This window comes from Drosophila obscura, unplaced genomic scaffold, assembly GCF_018151105.1.
Source record: "Drosophila obscura isolate BZ-5 IFL unplaced genomic scaffold, ASM1815110v1 contig_188, whole genome shotgun sequence".
Classification (NCBI taxonomy): Eukaryota; Metazoa; Arthropoda; class Insecta; order Diptera; family Drosophilidae; genus Drosophila; species Drosophila obscura.
Genome location: NW_024542776.1, coordinates 1 through 11,783, shown reverse-complemented (window position 1 = coordinate 11,783; position 11,783 = coordinate 1). Strand labels below are relative to the sequence as shown.

General features: G+C 38.0%; 1 pseudogene; it reads left to right on the top strand.

Annotated features, from left to right (window-relative positions):
- The first annotated feature begins 8,756 nt into the window (after positions 1-8,756).
- LOC111072150 lies at positions 8,757-11,631 on the top strand (annotated as a pseudogene).
- Positions 11,632-11,783: the final 152 nt, after the last annotated feature.

Sequence of the window (11,783 nt, the reverse complement as noted above, 5' to 3'; positions counted from 1 at the left end):
AAAAACGCCTTTAAGATAACTTGTATTCTACTTTGCTGTCCCTAAGTACATCGTTATGGACAATGAAAAGTCACTTAACTCAGCCTCAATAAAATGCATGCTTAAAGACACTGTGCGACAAATGAGAATCTTTTGAATGTACTTTGCACGAGACAAAATTAAGGTTGTGGGCCGTGATGAGTAGATCACTTCCTCATACTTAGAATTTGCAATATACCCGCAAAATCTTTTTTAAAAATTCAAAAACCGCAATTCGATGACTGTTTGCATTTTCATAATTTTTACTCAGAACCTACAGCGCGGATATCCACAAAAAGTAATAGATTGACAAGAAAATTGTAGTACCTTTCACAGGATTTTTGATTCGTGGTAATAGAATGGATATATATGAAGATATAGGGACTCAAATTTGAAGTTTTCTATAATTTTTAACGTTTTCTCAACTTGGGCATTTTTTGTAAATTTTTTTTACGATTTTTTTAGTAATTTAACCTTATTTAATACTTCACCAAACAATGCTTGTTTTTACATTTTTGAATTTTAAATGTAGCAAAATTGGCATTATCAGAAATAATGCGTTTAATAAAACAGGATAAGACTCATAGAACCTTTGAAGAACTGCTGGACAGAGCTATCTATGAATATAAATACACTTTTCATTCTGTAACGAACCAACGACCACTAGAAGTGTTTTTTGGTAGAGCTGTGACTACAAACCCGGAACTATATAAAAAAAACTAGACAACAAAATATTGACAGACTTAAACAGAAACAAGAGAAAGAGTTACAATACCACAACAGGAACAAAAATACTTTGCGAACATACCGACCTGGCCAAAAAATATTTGTAAAATCAATAGTAGACTAGGATCAAAATTACACTAGTCAACACGATTTTTCCTCAAGGAACAAAACGAACTTTTTCTTAAAGATTTGGGGCTTAGAAATGGTTTGATGATATTTTTTTTTTTTCTATGGCAGAACTTTTTTTTAATGAATTTTTGAAAACTGGTATTTTTTTTTAAAGCTTTTTTCAGAGGTAACGCTTGTTTTTTTCACATAACTCTAGTATCTTACGTCTGGTTGTAAAGAACTTTGCTATTTTGAAAAGATAATTGACGCAGCTAGAAGTTGATGCCAAACACTTTGTGATTTCAGCTTACCGTCTGGGAAATATAAAGCATTGAAATGCAAAAATGATGATTTTTGTGGGGTATTTTTTACGAAATTTTGACTTTAAAAACTCAGGAAAAGTCGAAAAAAAATTATATCTTGTGTCCTCTATTTTTTTGTGTATAGGTGCGTTAATTTGGCGTCGTTTAAGGTATCGCTCATTAAGATCTATGGAGAGACTTTGGAGCTAAAATTCGTTAACCAAACCTAAAAAATGGAAAAATGAACAAAAAATACCTTTTTGAAGGCGGCGGGCCCAACTGCCAATACCCGAGCGCCCGCTGGCGGATAAGATGTAGATCTACATGTTAGATTAAAAAATCATAAGCTTAAAAATTTATATACTGACTGAGTACGGGTATAAAAGTAGAGTCGCGTCCCCAGAAGTGACTCACACGTTCCTTCTCGTTTTTTTTTGTAAAGGCACTTATTGTTTGTTCAATAAAAAATATGTTTAGCCGCCATTTTTGGCGGCTTTCATGTTTCCGCTTTTTTTTGTATATGTCAACAAAATTTTGCAGTTCCTGACACAAACATAATAAACCCTTGCGTTAGGTTTTAATATTCAGTTAAAGCACATTTATTATATTTAGATCTAGGATTTTATTATACGTATGCTATACATACCCATCATGTTACGCTCAAATCGTAAATTCTTGTAACACCCACAATTTTAAATGGACGAGAACACGCAGAACAACATTGAACTATCTTTTCTAAAAATTTGTAGAATATGTTAACTATTGGATCTTGCTATAGACAGAATTAAGCAACAATTTCCTATGATTGATTCTCCTCGTGCCTAGAAGTTAACAGTAGAAGATGAGTTTTCTCGTCTGGCATGTACTCAAAGATAACTGTTTAGCTTTTTAACTGTTTACTGTTTAATTGTATACAATATATGTACAATGTACATACGGCTATATTAAAGCATATGCTCCTTACATTAATTGTATTAATGTACATATGTGAAAGATCCGAAGCAGACTATTTCACGTGGATCCAATAAATTGCCTTAGCCGGCATTTGCTGATTAGACACCTGTCAAAGGGGCTAGTACGATTATCTGATCGGCTCGAAACAATTACGAAATCGTCCAGACACAGACCTTGGTGATAATAATATAGGGTAGACTTTGCTATCAGCTGCACTTTAAACGGCTGAGGCTCCACTGAGAAATGTTTTAACACACATGATGATAGACGGATTTTCGAATTTGGCTCTGCTAAAAACCCACTCACGGTCCACTAGTGAATCAGACATTATTTTGACCAGCCCACAATGGTTTTTTCCCTTTTTTTTTTTGGCATAAACTCTAAATTTAAAGCTATTGAGTTAAAATTTGGTTTGTGTACACATTTTAAGGTTCCAAAAATACCAATCAAGTTTCATATGATTTCCAGCACTATTTCATATAGCTGCCATATACCCGATCTGGCTGACTATTTTGTTTATAAAGATATTGAAGTGAAAATTGGCTTGTATACAAATTTTACGGTCACAAGACCACCTACTAAGTTTCATAAGATTTTGAGCACTATTTCATATAGCTGCCATATAACCAATCTGGCTGACTTGCAGCGAGGTGTTATATTACACTTCAGCAAGAGTGTATTAATATAATTGACGAGGGCTTTCACTTTTTTATTATACCCGTACTCAAAAAGAGTTAAGGGGTATATTAGATTTGTGGTAAAAGTGGATGTGTGTAACGCAGAGAAGGAAACGTTTCCGACCCCATAAAGTATATATATTCTTGATCAGCATCAATAGCCGAGTCGATAGAGCCATGTCTGTCTGTCCGTCTGTCCGTTTGACCGTCTGTCCGTCTGTCTGTCTTGTTGAGCGCCTAGATCTCAGAGACTATAAGAGCTAGGGCAACCAAATTTGGTTTCCAGACTCATGTGATATCACACTGCTACAAGTGTATTTCAAAATTTCGCCCCGCCCCCTTCCGCCCCCATAAAGGACGAAAATCTGTGGCAGGCACAATTTTAAAGATACGATAAAACTAAAAACGCAGTATCGTAGAAATTGACTATATCTACCAGATTGCCGAATCTGAATCAGATCGGATCATAATTATAGCCAGAATGAAGAAATGAATTTTCTGTTGGTTCCCTCTCCTTCTCCAGCGCTGCTGACGCTACTGATTCTCTTTCTCGCTCGCACACTCTGCCGCGTTCAGTGCGCGAGCAACCCCTAGCGGAGGAGATGTAGAATATAAATGGTACATGTATAATCTACATGTTAGATGTGGAATATACATTGTAGATGTAGATGTAGATAACAGATGTAACAAAAAAATGTAAAATGTAAAATTTTTTTTTTTTCTAAAATTCTAAAAAATCATAAGCTCAATAATGTATATACTGACTGAGTACGGGTATAAGTAGAGTCGTGTCCCCAGAAACGACTCACACGTTCCTTCTCGTTTATATATTATGTTTATAATAAATGCTGGTCATTTAAATGTTTTTGAGTGATAGTTTGAAATATGTGCTGCTGTTCTGCGTCTTATGAGCGATTGTTTTGCTCCAAATGTCTACACATATTGTACTAGAAAAATTTGATTTGTTCTAAAACGTGTGAATTCGGAGTAAAAGCGTTAGTGCCTCATTAATCTGCATACTTTGGGAAATAACTACTCACTTAAAACTCTTTGCTAATCTTTGCTATGCAAAAGTACTGATCCACGAAACACAACTTAATTTGTTAAGGTCAATTTAAAACTACACATAGACAAAACACGTCACAATTGGACATAACATAGACACAAATATTTGTAAACAAAATTTTTAAATACCTGGACAATCGTTTTCCATAGCAAGCTATCAAAGTTGTAAAATTTTACCCGCCAATTTCATACAAAACACGTGGTACAAAATCAGCTGACTTTAACAACGCGCTTACTGCTCCACATGTTCAAGTTAAATATAATTTCATCTAGCTAGGGTGTGTAGAAATAAAAAATTGAAACAATTTTAAATAACTAAACAAAAAACGAGAAGGAACGTGTGAGTCGCTTCTGGGGACGCGACTCTACTTATACCCGTACTCAGTCAGTATATACATTTTTGATTTTGATTTTGATTTGATATTTTAGAATTTTACATTTTTTTGCTACATATGTTATCTCCATCTACATCTACAATGTATATTCTACATCTAACCTGTAGATTCTATATGTACCATTTAGATTCTATATCTTCTCCGCTCGAGGGAGCTCGCGCACTGAACGCGGCAGAGTGTGCGAGCGAGTAAGAGAATGAGTAGCGGGTCTCTTGCTGAAGGAGGCGGGCGAAGCAACTGATATGGTCATTCTGTACGAGACTGCGTTTTCAGTTTTATCGTATCTTTAAAATTGTGCCTGCCACAGATTTTCGTTCTTTGCGGGAGCGGAATGGTCGGGCGAAATTTTGAAATACACTTGTAGCAGTGTGATATCACATTCGTCTGGAAACCTAATTTGGTTGCCCTAGCTCTTATAGTCTCTGAGATCTAGGCGCTCAACAAGACGGACAGACAGACAGACGGACATGGCTATATCGACTCGGCTATTGATGCTGATCAAGAATATATATACTTTATGGGGTCGGAAACGTTTCCTTCTCTGCGTTACACACATCCACTTTTACCACAAATCTAATATACCCCTTAACTCTATTTTGAGTACGGGTATAAAAATAGACAAAAAATACATTTTAACAAAAATTCAACCCCTTTTCGTTTGCTCTGTTTCCAATTGGCAGTTGGGCCCGCAACATTCCAATAAGTATTTTTTGTTTATTTTTTCACTTTTGAGGTTTGGTTAACGAATTTTAGCTCCACCGTTTCTCCGTAGATTTTAATGAACAATACCTTAAACGACGACTAATTAATGCGTCTATCTAAAACTAAAAATGCATGCAAAGAAACATTTTTTTTTCGACTTTTCCCGAGTTTTTAAAGTCTAAATTTTGGGAAAAATACCGCAAAAAAATGATGAAATTTGAATTTGAAAGCTTAATATCTTCCAGGTGTTAAGCTGCAGATACAAATGGTCTGGGTCGGATTTATAGCTGCGTTTGTCAGCTTTTTAGAACTGGATAGTTATATGCAACCAGATATAAGCTACTTAAGTTATGTGAAAAATAGAAGCACTACCTCTGCAAAAAACCATGAAAAAAATAGCATATTTTAAAAATTCTTTAAAAAAAAATGACACCATAAAAAAAATAATAAAGTACTAAAAAAAATTTTGAAATCCCGAAATCTATCAGAAAAAGTAATTTTGGTTCACAGCCTAAATCAAAAGTTCAATTTTGTCGAGTAGTGTTATTAATTAAATATTTATTATCAAAGTAAACACATTTTCCACCGCACAAAATTGTATGCATCAGCTGTTTTTCCATGGATGGTGCCTGGTCCCAGTCGGAGTTTCACATCTGTCAAAAATTACCACCGATCCTCATAGATGTGCAGTGTGGGAAAAAGCTATTATACATATAAGAATATATAAACAATTTGTAATATATTTTTATATTTAAAATGAGAAATATGTGAGCGGTAATTCAAACACTTGGAAAATGTATATACCATAACGTTTTTGACTGAAGAGGTTTCCCCAATCCCCCCAAAAAAATTCGTATACGACACAACATCTTAGGAGGTTCCATTTCAACGGACACTTTTTTTCGGAGCTCAGATTTCAGCCTTGTGTGTAGTTCTTTAAAATGTTGGTCATCGTTTATTTAACCTTTTTATTAAAATTATTCACATTTTTCTCCGTTAATTTCAGGAAAATATCATCGTAATATGGTTCCTGGTCCTTGCCGAGGTGGCAAGTTTTTAGCTCGGCAGCGGAATGGCAATCGTAAAATGAAAAGAAAGGAGTTGAATCCATTAAAATCTTAATTTATGCAGATGCAGATAAATAAGAAATTCAATAACCTTTCCAAAACTGTTTTCCTTCTATGAGTGAAATGTGTTCTAGCGGTGTGTGTTTTATTTGCGTCGGTGTTTATTTGCTTATATCAACACTCACTCATATTTATCTAATGCACGCTCGCTGATCGAAGATTCGGCTTTGCTGAGTGGCTTGCACACTGAATTGTCGTATTTTTTGAGAATAAGGACAATGTTCACAATAAATATTAAAAAGGGGAAGTACCGACTATTAAAAGCTTAAGTTAAAAGTTTGGTGCCTTTACCTTGCGCAGTTTATTTTTTGGTCGCTCTAAATTGATTTGCATTTTATTTTAGGCAAAATATGGCCACTAACCTTACAGTTTATTGATTTATCATTTCATACAATCTAAGCTTCCCAACAGAAACACGTGCCTAGCAACGGGAGATTTTTAGCTAATGGTATGAACATCCGTGCCCAAATATTGCTAAGACTCAATAACAATCTATATATGACGGATATATTTTTACTTGATCCTTTTAATAAAACCCATGGATTCGGGGATGATTATTTTTACTTTAAAAATCGCTATAGAAAAGCTCTTCAAACTGCAGAAGGCCAATATATAGTATTATTCCTCTGCTAATACTTATGAATGGTCGTCACTCTATGTGCGAATATGTATTCATACTAGAGTGGGCCGAAAGTCAAAATTTTTTTTTAACTTAAGCCGCCCCAGTGCACTGGGCACTGCAGTAATAGAAAAGGATTTGTTAAGGGATTGGAAATCGGTTAACGTCTGACCCTTGCGCATCGAGGTCAAAATATTCGCTTTTGGCCAAGTTAGGCAAAGAGTATATGCTCAATTCGGGAGTCTATACTCAAAAAAAAAAAATACAACACGACTCTACTTTAGTCAGTATATAAATATGTGAGCTTATGATTTATGTAGTATTTAAAAATATTTTATCAGTTTACATTTTTTCCCTACATCTGTCATTAACTCTACATATACCATGTAGAGAGATTCTACATCTCTTTCTGCGAGCGAGAAAGAGAATGAGTTGCGTCAGCAGCGACGGAGAAGGTGGGGGTAGCAACTGAAAATTAATTTCTTCATTCTGACTATAATAATGATTCGATCTGATCCAGATTCGGCAGTCTGATAGATATGGTCATTCTCTACGATACTGCGTTTTATCGTTTTATCATATCTTTAATATTATGGATGCCACAGATTTTCGTCTTTTGTGGGGGCAGAGCGAATTTTCGACATACGCTTTTGGCAGTGTGATATCACTTGAGTGTGAACACAAAATTTGGTTTTTTAGCTCTTATAGTCTCTGAGATCTAGGCGCTAATCAATACGGACAGACGGACGGACGGACAGACAGACATGGCTATATCGACTCGGCTATTGATGCTGATCAAAAATATAAATATATAACTTATGGGGTCGGAAACGTTTCCATCTCTGCTTTACACACATCCACTTTTTCCAGAAATCTAATATACCCATTAACTCTTCGAGTACGGGTATAAAAATTATTTGACTTGGTTTCACGCCTTTCACGTGATTGCTCTCTCTCGCTCTCTGTATATCACACACATATTTAAATATTTATATATATACATACATATGTACATATGTGGACTAAGCGGTATGGAAACAGATGAGATACGTATTCAAAAATTTATTATTTTCAAATATGTCTTTAGGTGGAAAGAGGATAAAGAAATATATTTTTATAAAATCAAACCTTAAAATGTTGAGTCCTAGGGCTAAAACTTCAGAATCGGAACACTAGCCCCATGTAAAACAGAACCCCTTCTAAGGAAGGAACATTTTGGGATCTGATCGGAAAAGGTCTATTTTTTTGACAAGCTGTAAGTTTGTTTGTGATTGACTTCTTGGATTTCGAGTTTGTAATTATTCATATCACTGTGATAGATACGATTCCGCGTATTTAAAACTTGAATTATCTTAGTTAAACGGAATTACTACGGTGTCAACGAAATACACAAACAAAAAACCCGTTCTTTTATACCTTTTGTCCAACGGGTATCTATGTAGCTTCTAATGCTAAATAATTCCTAAGTGAATTTAGCTTTTTGAAGTGTAATGGCGATTAATGCCAACCGTGGCCCCCATATAATATTCATATGTTTTTGAGAATCCGTAGATGGTTTCACGTTTGCTGATTGTTACTCAAGCACTCTTATAAATCATCCATAGCCATATTCGATCGATCTGTTTATGTTTTGGTTCATTATTATAATTATTTTCTATGCATTGCCTAACAACATTAATCGGATCAAAGTCCAGGCGGTTGCTCAAGAGTTCTACTTAACAAAAGCGAATTTGGTATACAATATAAATAACAGATTCTAAATATTCAGAGCCTTACACGTTTCTCGACCGATAAAATTTCAAAAATGCTTTTATCTCAGTCCAGACTGATGATATACTGGGGCCTTTTTATGTGGGTGTGGATAAAGGGAAATGGAATACTAGGAACTTCATCGGGATGATTTTATTTTGTAGAAAAGCATAGTCATACCCAGTGTTTACCAAATTCGTCCGATAACTTTACTAGCAGACTTAGCCAATCTTGATCAGACTGCGCTAAGGTAGCCAATCCAATCGGCTCTTCAGATAATAGATTACCTATTAATTGCTCCGGTGCTTTTCCAGATCTACGGAGTGTTCTGTGGTAATAACGACTATGGACGACCTTCCCTTATCGGTGTCGAAGCCCTCGGACATAAAAGCAGAAAAATTCTGTTAGTCAAACAATCAATCGCTAACAACAGACCCAGAGACATGGGTACCACAAGTCTAGTGCTCCAGTTAATGCTGTGTTCCCTGGCGCTCGTCAGCGACAGCGCCAGCTCCAGCGTCAGCCTTGGCCTTCAACCCATACCCATGGCCACAGAGAATTATGTGGCCGCATCGAGACTGCGTCGCTTAGCGGTAGAGTTTTTTGACTACTATCAGAATATTACTCTGGCGGACATGGCGTTGGATATGAATCGGGATCAGCATGCGCTTCCTTCCGCGCTGGATCTAGAATGCCTGGCGGACTTGGCACTACTAACACAGGATCTGGAATCAGCAGAAATCTGGGCCCTCAGAAGTAAATTTCATTGCTGCCTTGATACGTGGATTCACTTTGATACACTATGTTTTTGATTTGTTTAATTTTGCAGTGATTGACTCGTGGGGCTCGTTGCCTTCAGGAATCCTCTACGGAAACTTGAGAGATCTTGGAAACTACGACGAGTGTCTCAACATTGATCACGTTGTCACCACAAGTCACAGCGTCCAGGGAAAGTACTGCTTTGCCAAGGTCTCGCTCGCCCCGAGCTTATCTTCGCGACTCAGCATAAAGACAGCGGTCTGCTTTCCTGCATCCTGCTCAACTGCTCTCATGGACACGATGCTGCGACGGCTGTTCGAGAAGTTGCTCAACGTGGAAATTGATACGGACATGCAGTTGGTGAATGAGAACACGTGCAAGACTGCCCAGAAGGAGCCCTATGATGGCCTCACCATATTCACCATGTATGTCCCATTCTATGGTGATATTGCTTGGTTTATTCTCTTACTCTCCGCATTGCAGAGTCGTGTTGTCGGTGTTGTGTGCTCTGATGGTCCTGTCCACGTTGTATGACTATTTCTTCGTTAAGGATCAGAGTAAGTGACTGAGAAGTAAGAGAACCAAGTTTCATTTTAATTAAGCGAATGCTTTAATCTTTTTTTCTTAGAAAAACTTTCCCCGCTGGTCAAGGCCTTCTCAGCGCGTGCGAACTCGCGTGTACTCTTCCGGATTATAGACACCAGATCGAACCCCAATATTATTGACTGTCTTCACGGAATGCGCTGCCTGTCCTTCATCTGGGTGGTCTACGGACATGACTATGTGGTGGCTGCTATGGGGCCCAATTTGAACTTTATCCAAGCATTTACGGTAAGCACCGACGAATTGCCAACAAAAGTAAAATTGACGCTCAACTCGAATTTCCTTGGCATAGTGGACCCAGTCTGCCTACAGCATGCTGATACAGCATGCGCTTTACTCGGTGGATACCTTCTTCTTCTTGAGCGGACTGTTGCTCGTGGTAATCGCTCTGCGCACAATGGAAAGGTAGGTTTTAACTACCATCATGCTTGTGTTTAGCATATTAACCGTTCGTATGATGCTTAGAACAAAGGGAAAGCTCAACATACCCATGATGTATTTGCATCGCTATCTGCGACTTTACACCCGTTCTTGCCTTGGCCATTATCATATACATGAAGATCTTGCCCATTGTAGCTGACGGACCGCTTTACGGTTCAGTTACTTTCGACAATTATACCGTCTGCGAGGAGACCTGGTACTGGTCACTCTTGTATGTTCAGAACTACGTCACGGACAAAATGGTAAGTTGCCCAAGACGATGCAATAATGACATGAAGTCATCTGATGGTGTTTCGAAATCTTCCAGTGCTTGGGTCATTCCTGGTATTTGGCTGTGGACATGCAGCTCTACATTATTTCACCTCTCCTGCTGATTGCATTGTACAAGTGGGGAAGAAAAGGGAGCGGCAGCCATTTTTGTTTTAATGCTGCTACTGGCTTCGGGCCTCTTCGTCACAATGGTGATTGGCAAGCACTCCATGTAAGTGAGGACAGGACATAGAAAATCGGTGGAAACAGATGAACCAGTTATTTAAATCTGCTTCATTGCAGTTTTTACCAAACCAACGATGCCATGCAAAAGATCTACTTCTCCACGCACACACGGGCCTCGCCCTATCTTATCGGTATCCTCTTCGGTTACTTCGTGCACATGAACCGGGGCAAGTCTGTGAAGCTGAACCGCATTGTTGTCTTCCTGGGCTGGATGGGAAGCCTGGCCCTGCTCTTCACCTGCATTTTTGCGTTGTATGGGTACCACAACAACAACGAATCACCGCCTATATTGAATGAGGCCTTCTACCTCACACTCACACGCATTGCGTGGCCCCTGGGGCTGTGCTGGGTAGTGTTCGCCTGCATGCACGGCTATGGCGGCCTGGCCAACAGCTTCCTCTCGTCGCCACTGTGGCAGCCCCTTTCGAGGCTTTCCTATTCTGCCTACATCTTTCACATGTTCATCGAAAGCCTCAACGGCGGCATTACGCGCACCAACACCTTCTTCAGTGACTACGAAGTGGTGAGTTCAGATAGCATTTGATTGTGTGGAGACAACTGATGACTGAAATTTACCTCATTCTAGATGCTTCGCTTCTGGGGCGACTTTGGTTTCACTATGTTGCTCGCCTTCTTCATGTACATCCTTATCGAAGCACCCTTCGGTAATCTGGAAAGCCTATTGCTGCCCACTCACAGGACCAAGGAAAAGCCCGTCCTCGTCACGCAACACAAGACTGGTGAGGCCATCGAAGCACCACCTGCACCTGTTCCTACTCTTATGACGAAGTCACCCCTGCCTGAGGTAAGAAGCAAAGAGGCTGCGCATACGAACAATTAGGTTTTAATTTTAGATTTCCGTATTTATGATAGTTCTAGAATTTTGTTCATTTCTATAAGTAAATTAAATAAAATAATGTTTATGCCGAAAATTTGTTCACTTAATGATACATATGTACATATTTTGTATATGTATGTATGTATGTATGTATGGGCACATGTAAATCTCTTACAATTGTAATTCAAATTAAAAATCTAAAAGA